General features: G+C 42.3%; 1 protein-coding gene and 1 long non-coding RNA gene across 2 annotated transcripts in view; one reads left to right on the forward strand and one right to left on the reverse strand.

Annotated features, from left to right (window-relative positions):
* Positions 1 to 16,554, forward strand: part of LOC310702742 (uncharacterized protein) — a 601,527-nt gene that overhangs the window by 113,555 nt on the left and 471,418 nt on the right. The window lies entirely within an intron of this gene.
* LOC310702929 lies at positions 7,010 to 15,297 on the reverse strand. Its single transcript, XR_014523804.1, has 3 exons — positions 15,225 to 15,297; positions 9,029 to 9,233; positions 7,010 to 8,142 (listed from the first exon to the last, which is right to left on the reverse strand). It is a non-coding gene; the product is annotated as an uncharacterized lncRNA (long non-coding RNA).

Consider the following 16,554-nt stretch of genomic DNA (forward strand, 5'->3'; position numbering starts at 1 on the left):
AAGGCCCTCTGCCTGGTTCCCTGTAACCTCACTTCTCACAGTGAGGGAACCACCAGAAGGCCCTCGGAGCTGGATCTCAGTGTCCGGGCTGAACGATGGGGGTGGAGACGCTCCTTCAGGTATACAGGATGTAACACAGTATGATTGCTGCAATATGTAAAAAAAAACCAAAACCAGTAAGTGGTCTGCCAAGACCCTCAGAAAGTTTCAATTGGTCCTTGGGGGGAAAGTTTAGGTACCTGGCATATCACTTTTAAGATAGCCTGCATGAGAGTCTCCTTCGCAAAAGTCTGATAGAGTTTTTTCTTTCTCTTTCTCTGTCTTATAACTGAGACAGTGTGCCCGTGGCTCAAAAACGGGTGTTTTTTCTTTTCTTTTTTGGTTACAGAACACTGTTGTGAAGGTACCCGAGTCTTCTGTGTGTTGTCTGATGACCAAAGCCTTGGAGTGACTAAGCACTACCCACATATCAACCACTCCCAAGGGACATTGCAGCCAGTCGGGGAAGACACAATTTTTGCAAAGAGGTGTCTGCAAAGAGATTACAGGAGTGCAGTTTCGTGTTGCTCCCCACTTGCTCCCAAATATGGAAGATGGTGGTGTCCTCTCTGACGCGCAGTGTAAATTAATAATGCAGAGTTTTAAAGAATAAAAGTTTTACTGAGTTAAAATAAACTTCTTCATAAACAACATGGTTCCATACAGTTTGACTGAGCTTACATACTGACTCTGCTCACAACTGAAGCAGACAGACTCTCACTGACATCTTACAGAGAAACACAAAGTGAAACTGGCTGCTAAGTCACATGTTAGAGTGACTCAACAGTTAGCAGTTAGGCCTGAATAACTTTAGTACAGTGGTGCCTCGCAAGACGAAAAGAATCCGTTCTGTGATTCTCTTCGTCTAGCGGGTTTTTTCGTCTTGCGAAGCAACCCCATTGAAGGATTAGTGGATTAGCGCTATTAGCGCTATTAGCGGCTTTTAGCGGCTTTTAGCGGCTTATCTGCTGATCGGATCAGCTGATAAGCAGCTAAAAGCCGCTAAAAACCGCTATTAGCGCTATTAGCGGCTTATCTGCTGATCGGATCAGCTGATAAGTGGCTTAGCGCTATTAGCGCTATTAGCGGTTTTTAGCGGCTTATCTGCTGATCGGATCAGCTGATAAGCGGCTTAGCGGCTTAGAAAAAGGGGGGAGGGGGGAAAACCAGCAGGAACTCGCAAGACATTGTCGTCTTGCGAAGCAAGCCCATAGGAGATTCATTTTGCGAAGCACCTCCAAAACGGAAAACTCTTTCGTCTAGCGAGTTTTCCGTCTTGCGAGGCATTCGTCTTGCGGGGCACCACTGTAGGCCCAAATGATTGTGCAGCCCCAGCATTTCCCAATTTGCTTTGCTGCTTCTGCTCGCATGTGTCTTTGTCACATGACACTCTCTTTCACTGCAAATGTCTCCCAAAGTTGGGCCAAACCTTCAGTCAAGTATTACATAAGATAAACCATTTTTTCTCAGTGGGGCATCTTTCAGACTGTGTGGATAGAAAACATCTGATAGCTCCTGCAGAGAGTTTTGCTAACTTATATTTCAAAAAAGCTCCTCTGCCTGGCCTACTTTTCTGCCTTTAGGGGTATAGTAACGAAGGCTGCTTCAAAAGTTGGCAACTCGATATATCCTTCAAGCCCAATTCTAAATGCCTGCATGACAAGGAATGATAACACTGACTTAACGTGTTTGTGTGTCTGAGTAAACAGCAACAAACTGGATACATATTGAAAGATGTAACATTCAAGATTATTTGGCTATCAGCTCATAATTTATATTAATAGTGATATTGCGGACTGAAGCTCTTAAAAAAAAAAAACTTTCATCAAATTATTAGATCAGGACATTGCCAGGAACAATCTGCAGAAATACACACTGGTTCAATTAGAAAGGAAATATTTGAGGTGAGAGTTGTAATGTATGCATGTCCATGAAGGCATTTGTTCTCTTTTCTGCATATCCTTTGCAGTTATTTCTTTCAAAAATTACAGAGTTCATGCTACGGAATACTTCCTAGCCGCCGTAATCAATTTTATTGAGGAGCTAAACAGAACAATAAGATTCTCTAACAACTGGGGCACATCCCAGCTCTCGTCAGCAGAAAATGTAAGCTAGGGCAAACCCTTTTCATCTTTTAGCGAGGGTCCATTATTCCTCTCTCTCTCTCTCTCTCTCTCTTGCTTCTGTGCTTTATGAAAAAGTTCGTATAGTAAATAATGATCAACTGTGTTGCCGTCCTTTGTTCTTTTGCCAAGCTCCTTTTAGCTTTGGCAGCAATTCTGTTTTCCCTGTCATCATCTAATGTCTATTTATTTTACGTGGCTACAAAGCCAGTGAAATTCCCTCTTAAATCCCAGGTTGCAAAGATGAAGAAGCAATTCAATTCCTTTTATTAAAATTCTCCAGTGTACTCTCTCCTCCATCCACCTCCTAATTAGGTTCAGAAAGGGTCATCCATTTGAAAAGCTTCTGGAGAGGCCTCGGCTGAATGAACAGGTCACGCACACAACATTGCTGAGCAGCACTGAAATACCAAAGGGCTTGGGATAACCCCCCTTCCCATGCCAGCCGCTGGCCTGGTCTTCGCCACACTCGCTTCTCTGTCTCCATCTCCTTCTGTCTCTCTCTCTCGCTCACAGTACATGGCTCATTACCTAAAGAAATAACTCACGTCGCAAAAGGAATGTAAAAATAGGATCTCTAGGCAGGATACAAGTGGATTCAAATTGCAGTTACGGAAGAGGGAAAGTTTGGGACGAGCAACTGGTTTGCCAGGGATGACCACAGCAGAATTCTCAAGCTTCCATGAGATGAAAGAAAAAGACTTTTGCTTGTCGCATGTGGCTTGTGTGCCCAACTTTACATTTGTGCAAGGCTGCTGCTTGGTGGCTGCCACGTTTGCAATCTCTTGAGTAACAGGGTATTCTAATGATTGGCCTGGGAGACACATGTCACTGGCCACCAGTATAATTTTATTTATTCATTTGGAGCATTCATAGAGCACTTTTTAATGTGAGGATTTCAAGGTAGCGTACAAAAATTATAAAATTATAAAGAAGCAGCAAGGTGGTCATAACAAAGAAAGAAAATAATTAAAAGTCAGAACGTCTAAAATGTTCCAGAAATTTAATATGTTCTTAAAATTCTGGGTGCCTAAAAGATCAAAAAGGTTGTTGCTATGAATATGTCTCCTTGGGGTGGAAATTCATAGCCTTCTACTTAAATATTTACGACAGTATCCATCAAAGTAATTCCATTAGTGCAAGGATTTCTGTTTGCACAACAGAACTTCCCTTTCCTCTCCTCTCTTCATGCGTCCTTGTGCACTCCCCAGATCTGCTCCATAGGGTTGGGGAAACCCCCAGAACTGGTTTAGGGGAACAGAAGATGAAAGGGGATTTCTTCTGAGCAGCCAGAAGTCCCTGTGCTAACACAACTACTTTGTAGCATATCACCTTTACTAAATATAGTATCCCACATTTTTGATCTTGGGGGATCCCCAAGGTGGCCTAAAAAGCGAATTAAGAAGAGCAAGATACAAAATAGCAAAACAAATATAGAGCAGAACAAAAATACAACAAGAAAAATCACATAAAATTTATTTATTTAATAAGTGTATTTATTTAATAAGCGCCCTTTGTCAAAAAGACCATAGAAGTGGTTTACAACAAAGAACACAAATACTGATACCTAACATAATATCATACAACATAATTTTTTTAACAGTCCTAAAAATACAGTTGTGATAATAAGAAATACAAAATTAAACACAGCTTCTCATAACGGCAACAACATGTAAAATAGGAGAAAATCAACCGCAAGGTATCGGAAATACAAAAACAGTAGACAAATGCAGAATCTTCTTTCTATCCAAAAGTAGCTCTTATTCCCAGCCCCCACAGAAAATGACAGACCCTCCCCAGTTCTCACCTGAGAGCTTTCATAATAATAAGATAGCCAAGCAGCCTTTCCAGTTCACTGCATTAAGCAATGAACTATGCGTTCCATGCACGCAGCCTCATGCCAGAACTGGGCTCTTAGCCACAAAGCATGCAGCATTAGCGTGCCAACGCAGCACCTGCCTGGACCACAGATCCCTGGCATGTGACTGCTGCAGAGAGGACTGGTTTAAATGCCAGGCAGGCAGGTGGAAAGCCACACTTGTACGTTCCCTGCCCCTGCCCATGCACTTGGTGTCACGTTTAAATGGGGTTCCTCTTCCACATAGCTTCCAAACAGACACCTTGGACAAAGGTTCCTGGCTGTGATGAGCCCTAAGCTGTTAGGATAACGTAGTTTGCTTCTTGACCCACTGACTTGACTGCATAAATAAGGCGGTAAATAAATAATCTATTCATAGTGGAGTTAACAGAAGGAGCATATGAAAATCTGTAGATATTTTGCCCATAATTAGTTTAGGAAATCCAGGCAATTAATTTGGTATTAGTCTGGTGTTATGCTTGGCGCCTGCTCGCATGAAATGTTCTCCAGACAGATACTTTTCTCTATCATTAATCGTGATAAATCACCGCTTGCAGCAAACGGCAGTGAGGAGGAGGAGAAAGAGGTTTAAACCACCTTCCTTACTGCAAAGTGCCTAAATTAAAATGGCCTAAAACCAACCCAGATTATCTGTTTGTCATGATCCAAGTAAAATTATGATCAGAGCGGAGTAATCACCTCTGGCTGCAGGATGAACTTTCCATTGTGCGAAAGCCAAACCAGTTTGCTTGCTCAGATTTTCACTTGAATCACAGCTCCTTCTGCATTTTGGTGATTCAAAGATGGGTGAGCGTTGCGGAAAGAGTCAGACAGAAAGAGCAATAAATACTACTCAAGATGATGTGTCATAAAACCAGACAAGCCTCATGGGAACAGTTAGGATTTTGTTTTTGTTTTTTATGTACTGTGACATAGGTTGGGAATATAACTACATGTATTGCATAGTAGAAATCTGTCCAAATGAAAAATAGTTCTGTTCCTCAACAGACCCATTTTCACGTCCGCAACTTAGGAGTGTGTTGCATTTTCAGGAGGTAACCCTAGACCTTGCTAAATCCCAGGCAAAATATCTCCTCCACCATTCCCATCTTCACTGCAGCCAGATATAGAGTCTCCCTGGCCCAGAGACATAGATGGAGAATTGTGACCCAACACTGCTTCTTTTCTCAAAGCAGTGATGTGGATCCTCACTTTCCCAATTACCCCGGTCTTCCTTTCACACCTAAGCTGCACGCTAGATCCCATTGCTGCAGGGAATGGTTGGAAGTCACATTTCCCTTGTGGAAGCTAAGCAGGTCTGGGTCTGGTCAGTGCCTGGATGCATTCCCACCAGGAAATGACATGCACAGTACCTGGGGTAAATATAAGAAAATAAAGTAATAAATAAAGGTCTAATAAAAATTCACAAATGATTATACTGTGCCTCAATTCTTTCCTTTTGCCTTTCTTTCTTTCTTTCTTTCTTTCTTTCTTTCTTTCTTTCTTTCTCCCCCTCTCTTTATTTTCTGGCCAAGCTCCTCTGCGTGCTCTCTCTCTCTCACAAACTAAAATACAGAATATAATGGGTGGAATTCAATGTAGTGCTAAGTGGGGTATGCACACATGAAATGAGGTCTGCTTGCACAGTGGGGTCTTCTCCCCGCCCCCTGTGAGGTCCCTAGACTTGTTCTAGGGGTTCCCCAAACTCTCCTGAACAGATTTAGGAGGTGGGGGTACAAGGAAGGAGGAGATGAGGGCTAAGTCATGTTGCGTTGGTGGTCCTTGTTCCATGCACACAACTTAGTTGAATGCCACCCAATTTGTGGGGTTCCTTCTTCACATCCCACGATTTAATGCATTTTGGGTTGTCCTTCTTTTGAGATGAGAACTGCATTGCAAAATTCAGAGAAGTGTGAAACCTGAAGGACAATTCCAATTCCGACCTGCGTATCCATCTGAGAGGTGCTAATTAAGTTGGTTTGCTTAAAAATGCAAATAAAATTGTCCTCCATGCTTAGCATCTTCTCGTTTGTCTTGATCTGTATTTTATACTTTAGTTCCCTAAAAGCTAGGTCTGGTACTGCCAGTGGAAGTAAAAGCAGCTTAGGAGAAGCAATTTTCAGTGGAAACACATTACAAGCAGAAAGAGTTAAGATTACACCTACACTGATCTTGATATTACATTTCAGTGGATTAATTTTGTGTGTGTTAAACAACCCCCCCCCAAGGTTCACCAAGACCGTTGCTAAATTTAGTCCATTTCATATGTTCATATCATGTATAATGTTTTAGCTCTAGGTTACTATAATGCATTCTTCCCCAATCTGTTGTCCTCCAGATGTTTTGGGTGACAGCTCATATCAGCTACAGGGTGTAAAACATCTGGAGGGATGCTGGCTAGCACTGATGGTTGTTGTGGTCCATAGTTATCTGGAAGGCATGGGACTGGGGAAGGATGCTTAAAATGGTTGTTTGTCCCCATGCCATTTCAGAGTTGTGGTGCTATCATTCACTGGACAATGGACACTTTGGCCCAACTGTGGTGAGTGGGATTAAGGACCCAGGTCGACAGGGCTCGGGAAAGTTTTGTTTGGGTATCATTTGCAAGTCTGTAAGGAAGAGCTCATGCCTGTTAGCTCAGGGGTTCAGCACACAAGTAATTCCTCTTCACAAAGAACCAGGGCAGACATTGTTTAGATTTCATTAGAAACTCATCAGATGTGCTGGATGTGAAATCACGGTTGCTTTGGGCCAGCAAGAAAAAAGAAATAACATTTGTGGCAAGGAAACTCTAACCCAGTAATTAGACCCAAGGAAAGAAAAAAGAAAAAAGAAAAAGAAAAAAGGAACTCTTGACCCATTTTCTTCCTGTTTTTAAATATATTTTATTGTCCTGTAGCAATCACTTGGAAAGCAACTGGCAATGCAAGTCCAATCACTCTCATCTGTTGTCAAGATCCACCTGATGCCTGCAAGTGGGGCTGAGTAATGAAACGTAATGATGTATTTGCTCATTTTAAGCAGTGGCGCCTTCAGGGAATGACTTTGGGGCAGATGTCCTGGGCCCCACTCAGCAAAATAAACAGCAGGATCCCCAAATTCAGCATGGTTCACTAAAAACATTTAAATTAAGTAATACACATTACCATCTAAAGATGGTACCCTCTTCTTTAAGAAAATTGTGTCCAGAGTCTAAGGATGCAATCCTGTGGTCTCTGGGAAGTCATCTCAGCAGCAATAAGATGGACTGGGTCCCTCTACCCGACGTCAGACTCAGAATTCCAGTGTTTAAGACAGCAAGAGAGACTACATTCATCCCACATAGCAGGGCCAATAAGGGGCCATCTGAGAATGTTCCTCAGCCTTCCTCCTGGTCTCCTGTCATGTTCCCCAGACCAGGGGGCAATTTAGATACCCTTTTGAGCACATCTAAACCTCTCCTTCCTATTGCAAGCTCAGTTGGAAACATTTAGAGGGGAAATGGAAGGGGGGAGGGAAGGATGTGAAGCCCAGAAATGGACAAAGGAATGCAAGACATTCCTGCACTCTCACTCCCATGCTGCCTGCACAATCTGGCAGGGTTTAGGATGAGGTGATGGGTCCTTTCCCCCTTTAGGATTGCAGCACAACAATACCTTAGTTGCACCACCGATTTTAAGATTGTCACCTTGGTGCTTTTACATGAGCCCTTAAAGTGTCCCTCCGATATATATTTTTAAAAATTATTATTTTTCAGCATTTCCATATGCCTCTCTCAACATTTTCGTTTCCAGCTGGGTTAGAAGTCAAAAGAGGCCAAAATACCTAGACAGGAACAAAGGCCGCCAAAATACTGAGACATGAATAGAGAAAGGCCAAAATACCGAGACAGTAACAAAATAGTAATGAGAAGTCCTGGATGCCCCACAAGGCAGCTTTCATGTTGTGAGAAATCCAATCATATGTGCTGACTGACGAGATCCAACTTGTTTAGATAAGCTCCAAATAAGCATTTAAATCTTGAGGTACTTATCTGAGTTAAATGCAAATTAATTCTGAAACTCTTGGACTTTGCCCACCGCTTTCAGTGCCACTGGAATACTTTGATACTTCATGTTCAAAATGTGAGTACACTCTGGAAGACTGAAAAAAAGAAAGAAAAGGAATTACTATTTTAAAAACACACCAAATTATAGCTGGCAGTTGAGTAGCAAAGTACTTAATGTCCCAAGTAAGCAAACGGGTTTGGCTGATTATAACCTATTTTCTTAACTCAATCTGTCCAGGAATGAACAAGGGAGAGGGTTGTCTCCAAATAGGTTTTCCTCAGAGTAGACCCACTGAAATCCGGAGAACAAAGTTAGGCATGTTGATAACTTTCAGTAGGTCTGCTCTGAGTATGACCAACACAGGATACAATCCAGAGTCTTTGCCAAAGGTAGATATGGTGTCTGCTTAAAAATAATGGCAGTGGGTCAAAATGACTCCCTGATTCTAGGATGGGGTGCTGCCCTCTGCTGCTAACAAAAATCCAAATGGAATACAAGAAGATTATAAAAAATAACAATTCCCTACCTCTGGCACAACTGGAAAAGGACGAAAAGGGATGCAATTTCATTTTTAAATATGCTTGGATAAACAGGGGGCTGCAGCAATTAATATCTTGTCAAAATGTTTGGCTGTTTGGGGTGGCACAATTTCTTCTCACTTGGAACATGAAGCCCATGTTATAAACAAGAGCAGCTACAACTACGGTTGCTTGGAGATGCTCAGTGTCAACAGCCCTTGAATTCTAGCAAACCGGGTCATTCTGAACAGCAGCGCAAGCGCCTATGTGAGGACTGTCTTCCTGAACTGGACCAAAGGTCCAACTTGCATCCCATTTCCAACATTACCTCGCCAGAAGAAGGCTTTTAAGGTGACTGTCAACTCCTACTGTTTATGCCCAGTACTAGAAGGACTATTCACATGACTTCTTGCATTCAGCGGACAAACAGTCTGTGCACACAAATAGCTGAGCTGTACAAACCAACATGTACACTCCTCTTTATGCAAACACTTATGTATGTGTAGAGACGCCTCGTACATGTCCACGTAACTATCATTCCCCCTCTTTCTCTGTATCAACGGCAAACTCATTCTCCAAGCGAAGATCCTTGTGGAGCCAAAATAGCACCACTCCTGCACATGAGAGAGATATTGGTAGGCTTGGGAGAACCTCAGGGTTTGCAGAACTAAAAAAAAAAAGAAAGAAAGAAAGAAAGAAAAAAGGAGGGGGAAAGAGATTGTCAGAGGAGAGGAGGGGAAAGTGAATAGAGTATCCTCAAAAATGGCATGTTTGGCCGGCTGCTGGGGTCCTCAGCAGGAGCACTCTGCATTTTTGCTGCAGTTCCCATTTGTTATTTATCACTTATGATGTGCCGTAACTGTACTAAACTATGTGCAGAGATTAAAAACAAGCCAGACTTACAATACAGAAGTCAGGCCCACCGTATTAATGGCATGATATAAATCGCATGAAGAAAGGGGATGGGGAGGGAGGAAGAAAATAAGGAAACAAAAAAAATTATGTAGTAGGTCTTGCAACCCAAAGTGGTTGGTGGGGCTGCGTAGGTGGAGCTGCTTTGCTCTACTGTGTTCCCAGTGCCTTGCATCACTGCCGCTTACTGGCCAGAGGTCAGCACGGTGCGGACGCAGTGACAGAGCCAATCCCAGACTCCTGCCTCTGCCCTGCAGTGAGGTCCTGCTATCTTAACGCCACCAGTAAGCGGCAGTGACACATGGCATTGGAGAGATGGGAGAGCAACGCAGCCCCACAAGTGCAGCCCTGCTGAGCGCTACTGCTTAGAACCACCAGCTTGAATGGAAAGTGGTCGCTCAGTTGAGTCAATGACCAATTCCCCTTGCTTTCCTAGTCTTTCCTAGATTCTAGCACAAAGGTAGAATGAAAGGTGGAAAACATTGGTGGAGAGACGCAGCCTTAGTTAACATTCAGCACCCTCTCTTACATGAACACAGTGTGGATGAGAATCTCATAGTAATCCAGTGTCACACATTTCCTCTCTTTCTTTCTTTTTTGTCTGTAAAAGCATTCCCTCCCACCCATGCATTCTTTACACTGGCCTCCCACACGAGTTCCCCACACAATTATGACTCCTCTCCAAAAAGAATAAATCTAGAAATTGGAGAGAGCATTCTGAGAATTTTTACGTCTTGACCACTATATTCTTGAGAATCTAATAATACCCAGAACATTTATTCGAAAGTTCAGTTTGCTTAGAATTCATGCACTTTCTACTCTAGATCCAAGTCACACTGGGACACTTGTGAAGACATCCACTGTGAACTTTGAGCTGTCGATGGACTACGGATCCTCAAAATTCATCTTCCAGTGCCAAGTACTTCTCTTCCCACAGCCATTTCTGCTCTCCAGGAACTAGTTGTGTCTCAACAGCCAATGACATATTAACAGACACGTATGGAGATGTAGAACCACAAGGAAACATCTGCTTTTCTTGTACAAAGAAAAAAAAAGATGTCAAGGGAACAAGAAAGGGATTTCAGACTATAGCCATGCTATAGTGTATATATATTATTTTCTCATCAAGAGAATCACATTAGTACATATCAATGGTTTGGAAAGTTGATAGCTTGTCTAGAGTTGTTTCTGGAATTTCTAGAGAGATTGGCAAGAAGGCCATGTTGATAGTTTCAGATAGGATGAATGATTCCAGTTTTTTTTTTGTTTCCCTTAACTTTCTCATTTCCCCCCAGTCTTCAGTTCACCATGAAAATCAATCAGCATTTTGGTGCACATTTCTTGTGCATGTTTGTTCTAACTGATTTTTCTTACTATATCAATTTTGCAAGCAATATTCTTTACTATTATCATTATTGCGACAGGCAACTCCTCATTTATGTGTGTTCGAAGCACACACGAGCTCACACATGCACATTGCCACAAACCTTCCCCTCACTCACCCACTTCCCTTCAGTCTTAGATAGTTCAATCTTAGATGGTTCATGGCCTCTACAAGTTGCTGATTCAGAAAAGAAAATAAATAAACAGAGAGATGGTGAAATAAGTTCTCCTTGTGCTTTTCCAGCAAACACATGAAAGTGAGGTGAAAGACACAATACTCGTGATAGGAGGAAAGTAACATAAGGTCTGCAAAGTGAAATAAATAGCAAAATAAATAGAAACAAAGGATGTCATAACAGGTTTGGGCTAGGAGGGCAAATAGCTCTTAAAATAGGAATAAATTTTCTGTAGAGCATGGTCCCCCACCCCAGGAACTACGTAACCACAGAGTTCCTGTTTACTCTATATCTTGAGGATAAAGTTTTCTGTGGTATAAGACACCTAAGACCATTAGGCACACACACACTCAAGATCTAAAGAAAGTCTATTTATTGAAGCTTCCAGGAAAAATATTGACTGGGCAGTAAAAATACTTTCCTTGATTACTCAGGCTCATATTTTAAACTTAAAATTACAGGAACCCTTTTTTAAAAAAGCAATTTATTTTTAGCCTCTATGTTTTGAGTTTTTTAATTGAAAAAAAAATTGCTTATGTTTTAAGCACATTTCCATTGACCTCGCAGATCAGGTTAGATTGTACAGAGGCTCTTAATGGACCTCTCCACACACACACACTTTCCAAATATTTCTCTCATATTGAATAAAAAGATGCATAATTTTTCAGAACCATTGCATAAGATGCAGGTGGGGAGTTTGGACCTTAGAAGTTGCTGGACTACAACTCCCATCATCCTGGACCATCTTTTACTGGGGCTGGTGGGAGTGGGACAAAAATGTCTGGAGGACTTTGAGGTTCTCCACTCCTGCTTGAGACAGTCAAAACTGACATCCATAGCTTAGTGATTGAGGTGACATCAGGCCTGAGTCCTTGTTTCTGCAAGGCTGCCATGGAGTCCAGTTCTGACAGGTACGAAGGAAGAAGAGTTTGGATTTGATATCCCACTTTATCACTGCCCGAAGGAGTCTCAAAGCGGCTAACATTCTCCTTTCCCTTCCTCCCCCACAACAAACACTCTGTGAGGTGAGTGGGGCTGAGAGACTTCAAAGAAGTGTGACTGGCCCAAGGTCACCCACCAGCTGCATGTGGAGGAGCGGAGACGCGAACCCAGTTCCCCAGATTACAAGTCTATTGCTCTTAACCACTACACCACACTGGCTCTCACACAGGCTTGTAGGCAAGAGGTATTATTGTGTCGATAATAATTGGCAGCAGTCAAGGTAGCTGTCCAGGAGAACAAGAACTACGAAGGCCAGAGACCGGGAACATAATCATATAGAAGGGTTGGAGGTTAAATACTGACTTGGATGGAGGATGCAGAAGTGAGGGTCTACATTGTTACTTGATGTGATTAGTTGTCCACACAGGCATGACATACCCTTTTAAAATGTGGCTCTTTTGGGGAGAGGGGGTCTTATTGGGTGATTTATTTTATTTTAATTTTATATACTGTGATCTTTTTATGTGAACTGCCCTAAGACCTCCAGGTATAGGGCGGTATATAAATAATAATAATAATAATAATAATAATAATAATAATAATAATAATAATGGAACCAAAGGTCTGTAACATTTAGAAAACAGTTGCTACACTGCCCTTAGTGCATTGGTGCAGTTATTTTAAAAGCACTGTATTTATATCAAATGGCATTTTTTTTATCTTTGCAGAAATATTGGTCTTTGCTCATGCCCATTTAATCCAGCCGTGCCAAAATAAAAGGGAATAGCCTTGAGAGTCTACATTGATTTAAAACCCATCTCGGTCTCTTGAGAGGCCTAAGATTCCTCTCTAGCACCTAGTGGCTCAAGACAAAGGAGATTTACCTTGTTCAAGAGAAGAGGTTTCCCAAATTTCTGCTGTTACATGCACCACTTCCTCCTAAGCTTGGAAAGTCCACTGAAATGGAATTTCAGACTTATGATGGTTTTTAACTTTTTAACCATAGGAAATCTTATTTGAAGTCAGTTTTGAGACTTTCTTTCTGAGCCCAACATGTGGCAAATAAGACGAGTGGCTTTTTCTCTTCTTTTTTAATAAAAACAACAACAACCATGGGACACATAAAAATAGGCCCAATAAAAGTACTCAAAAAACCACTTGGAAAATAGTTTTATTCTGCAGCTTTTCCTGTATGTGGCATATGCAGAATAATGTGGTCTGAAACGAGGGTTTTACTGGCATGGCTTTAAGATAACTGCATTACTCACTAGCGGCAAAGCCGCGAGACAGTTGTGTAGGTTGTTCCAAATGTAAGTGGCAAAGAAAGCTTCCTAACCGCACAGTTTCCCTATCATCCATTCCCCATGGGCCTGTCATACTCAAATAACCAGTGGCTGCATTTTCATTCTCTGCTGAACAGGGTTATTGACAAGCGGGTTTGATTCTGAAACCACTTAGAGGTTCTCTTACAATCAAGCAGTATGCAAATTGTAAATAAAAACACTTATTTTCCAGTAATTGTTGCTGTCTAAAATTGTTGCTATCTAAAAAAAAGTGTTGCCATAATCTGACGGGTTATTTGCAGGTCTTTGGACACAGACAATGAAAGTCCTGTTATCAAGAAAGACATATGTCAAAATGCTATACAGGAGGAGGAGGAGGAGGAGGAGGAAGAAGAGCAAGAATGAGAGAGAGAGAGAGAGAGAGAGAGAGAGAGAGAGAGATGCTGTCTCTGCACAACTCCCAGTGCTAGATTAGGACTTGGGAGACCAGGGCTCAACTCACCACTCAGCCATAAAGGTCCTGGGCTACCTTGGCCCAGTCCATCTCAACCCTGGGGGAGTTTACCCACATCCCTACCTCTCTTGGCACTTTGGTGGAATCTACACACATATAGAAAACGCTGTGAAAATGCTTAAAAAAAAAGTTTTGAAAAATATATATTGAATTTGCCATAGCTCACCTTTGCCATCTAGTGTCCCATTTGTATATGGCACTTTGCAACACGCTTGAAAGGTTTTGTTTGCGGCTGTCCTTTGTAGTGCTTGAGAATTTTATTAGTGCTAAGTCTCTTTTACCTTTTGGGGGATTTTGTAAGTGATCTGTTTGTTCTTCCTGATGCCTGCGACAGTCTCGGCTGCTTTGTGAGCAGTCCTGCTGCCCTGCAAATATCCACGCTGCGCGTTCCATGGGCTGCCACTTCTGCATCACCAAATAGAGGACGAAGCATATATTTTGCAGACTTTTTACATATGCTAACATGTGTTGGTGCAAACAATTCTATAATTTAAATAGAAATAAAATACATCTCGCCATAGTAGGGAAGAGTGAGTAGATAGCCTGCTGGCCTGCCTGCTCAGGCTGCTGTACAGATAACTCAGATTGGCAATGTATAAATAGATACTTTCAGTCCCTCCAGACACCTACTCTAAGGAGTCATTTCCAGGACACTTTGGCCCCTTCTGTCTTTGCACCATTGATTAATTACAGTGTGACAGAGGCCACTGTTCTGAGGGATAGCTTAGTTGGTAGAGCATGAGATGCTTAATCACAGGGTCATAGGTTCAAGCCCCGTGTTGACCAAAATATTCCTGCATTGCAAGGGGCTGGGTTGAACTAGTTGACTCTTGTGGTATCTTCCAACTCTACAATCCTATGATTCTTTTTTAAAAAATACAGTGGACGCTCGGGTTGTGAATGTGATCTGTGCGGGATGCACGTTTGCAGCCCGCAGCGTTCACAACCCGCAGCGGCGTATCTATCTGCACATGTGTGAGTTGTGATTCAGCGCTTCTGCGCATGTGCAAAGTGCGATTTAGTGCTTCTGTGCATGCCCAGAGGTAACCCGATAAAACGCAACCTGAAGCGGCTGTAACCCGAGGTATGGCTATACAGTAGTACCTCGGCTTACATATGCTTCAGGTTACATATGCTTCAGGTTACAGACTCCGCTATCCCAGAAATAGTGCTTCAGGTTAAGAACTTTGCTTCAGGATAAGAACAGAAATCATGCTCCTGTGGCGTGGCGGCAGCGGGAGGCCCCATTAGCTAAAGTGGCGCTTCAGGTTAAGAACAGTTTCAGGTTAAGTATGGACCTCCGGAACAAATTAAGTACTTAACCCGAGGTACCACTGTATATGGAAAGAAAGTGACAGAGGATTAAAGAACTGCTTGCGGTTTGGGTAGGGGTGCAGCCCAAACTGACCAACAAACTATTTATTTTATTATTTTCATTTCTATCCCACCTCTTTCTCTGAGAAGCTCAAGGTGATGTACATGGTTCCCTTCCTCGTCAACTGATCGCCATGACAACCCTGTGAGGTAGGTTGGGCTGAGAGGCAGTGACTGGCTCAGGGTCACCCAATGAGCTTCATAGCTGAGTGGGGATTTTAAACCTGGTCTCCCAGGTCCTGGTCTGACACTCTAACCACGAGACCACACTGGCTTGCTGGCTCTTGGAAGCACAGGCCCAAGCATGATTTTTAGGCGCACAGAACAGACATGTAACATGGGCTGCGTCTCACACAGTTGCCACAACCCCAAGCTATATAATATCATGGTTTAATTCTGATACTACATTTTCTGGAATTACACCTTGCCCCACAAGGCAGCTTTCCTACCAGGCTCCCTCTTCATTCCCCCCTATTTTTGTTTAGCATAACATCAATCCCAGAGGCGAGTCCCACAAAGCTAATAAATACCTAATACTTAATAAAACTATTATCCTGTCAGTGGTTTGATTTTTTTTTATATATTCTAATGGGACAATGTGGCTGAAAATATTTTACTTGAAAGCTTCGTTTTCCTGGCCTTTTTCATTACAAAATCATGAATCATCTCCCCAAAGTCAATTTCTCATGCAAGTTCACATTCAATGGACAAAATAGCTCAGCGGCTTAACCATTCTTGCTCCATGGCAGAATGGCTGCCGTTTCAGATGTGTGTTGGTTTGCTGAAACTTCTTTCTGCTTCTTCCATGGCCACTGGAAGTGTGCAAAATAATATGCAAATCAATTCACATCACTGAAAATTACATTTTGTTTTGTCAACCTCGTTTAATCAGGTAAGTGGGGATAATTTTGTACTCTTTTTCCAAATGTACATTTAAATATATATTTTTAAGGATGCGATATCTCACAAGGGCAATACTAAGTGTCTTGTGACGTAGATATTTAGAAGTTCCTTCCATTTCCCCTGGTGTCACATATTTTAGGACTGATCAGAATGTAAAATTACAAGATAACATGGCTCAACATTTTTGTTCCCTTTGGGTAACCTCCTTATGTTTCAGGGTGCCTCAATTGTATTCATAGCCAGAATGGCAGGAAACATTTGCTCACCATATATTTTGGACCTACGAACAGGGCCAGATTAAGACCTTTAGAGGCCTGAAGCACTTAAAAGATTTTGGTGCCCCCATATATATCTAATTCAAAATATGCAGCTTGTTCCTCTCTTGGTGCCCTGGGCACTGGTGATGAAGACACTCCTTCCACTGCCAGCACCTAGTGTATGGAGGAATGAGCTTCATCAACCCCAGCCCCACAAGGCACCAGGATGAAACCATCGCTGTTC

Source organism: Podarcis liolepis (genome assembly GCF_965112155.1).
Source record: "Podarcis liolepis genome assembly, chromosome: 3".
NCBI lineage: Eukaryota > Metazoa > Chordata > Lepidosauria > Squamata > Lacertidae > Podarcis > Podarcis liolepis.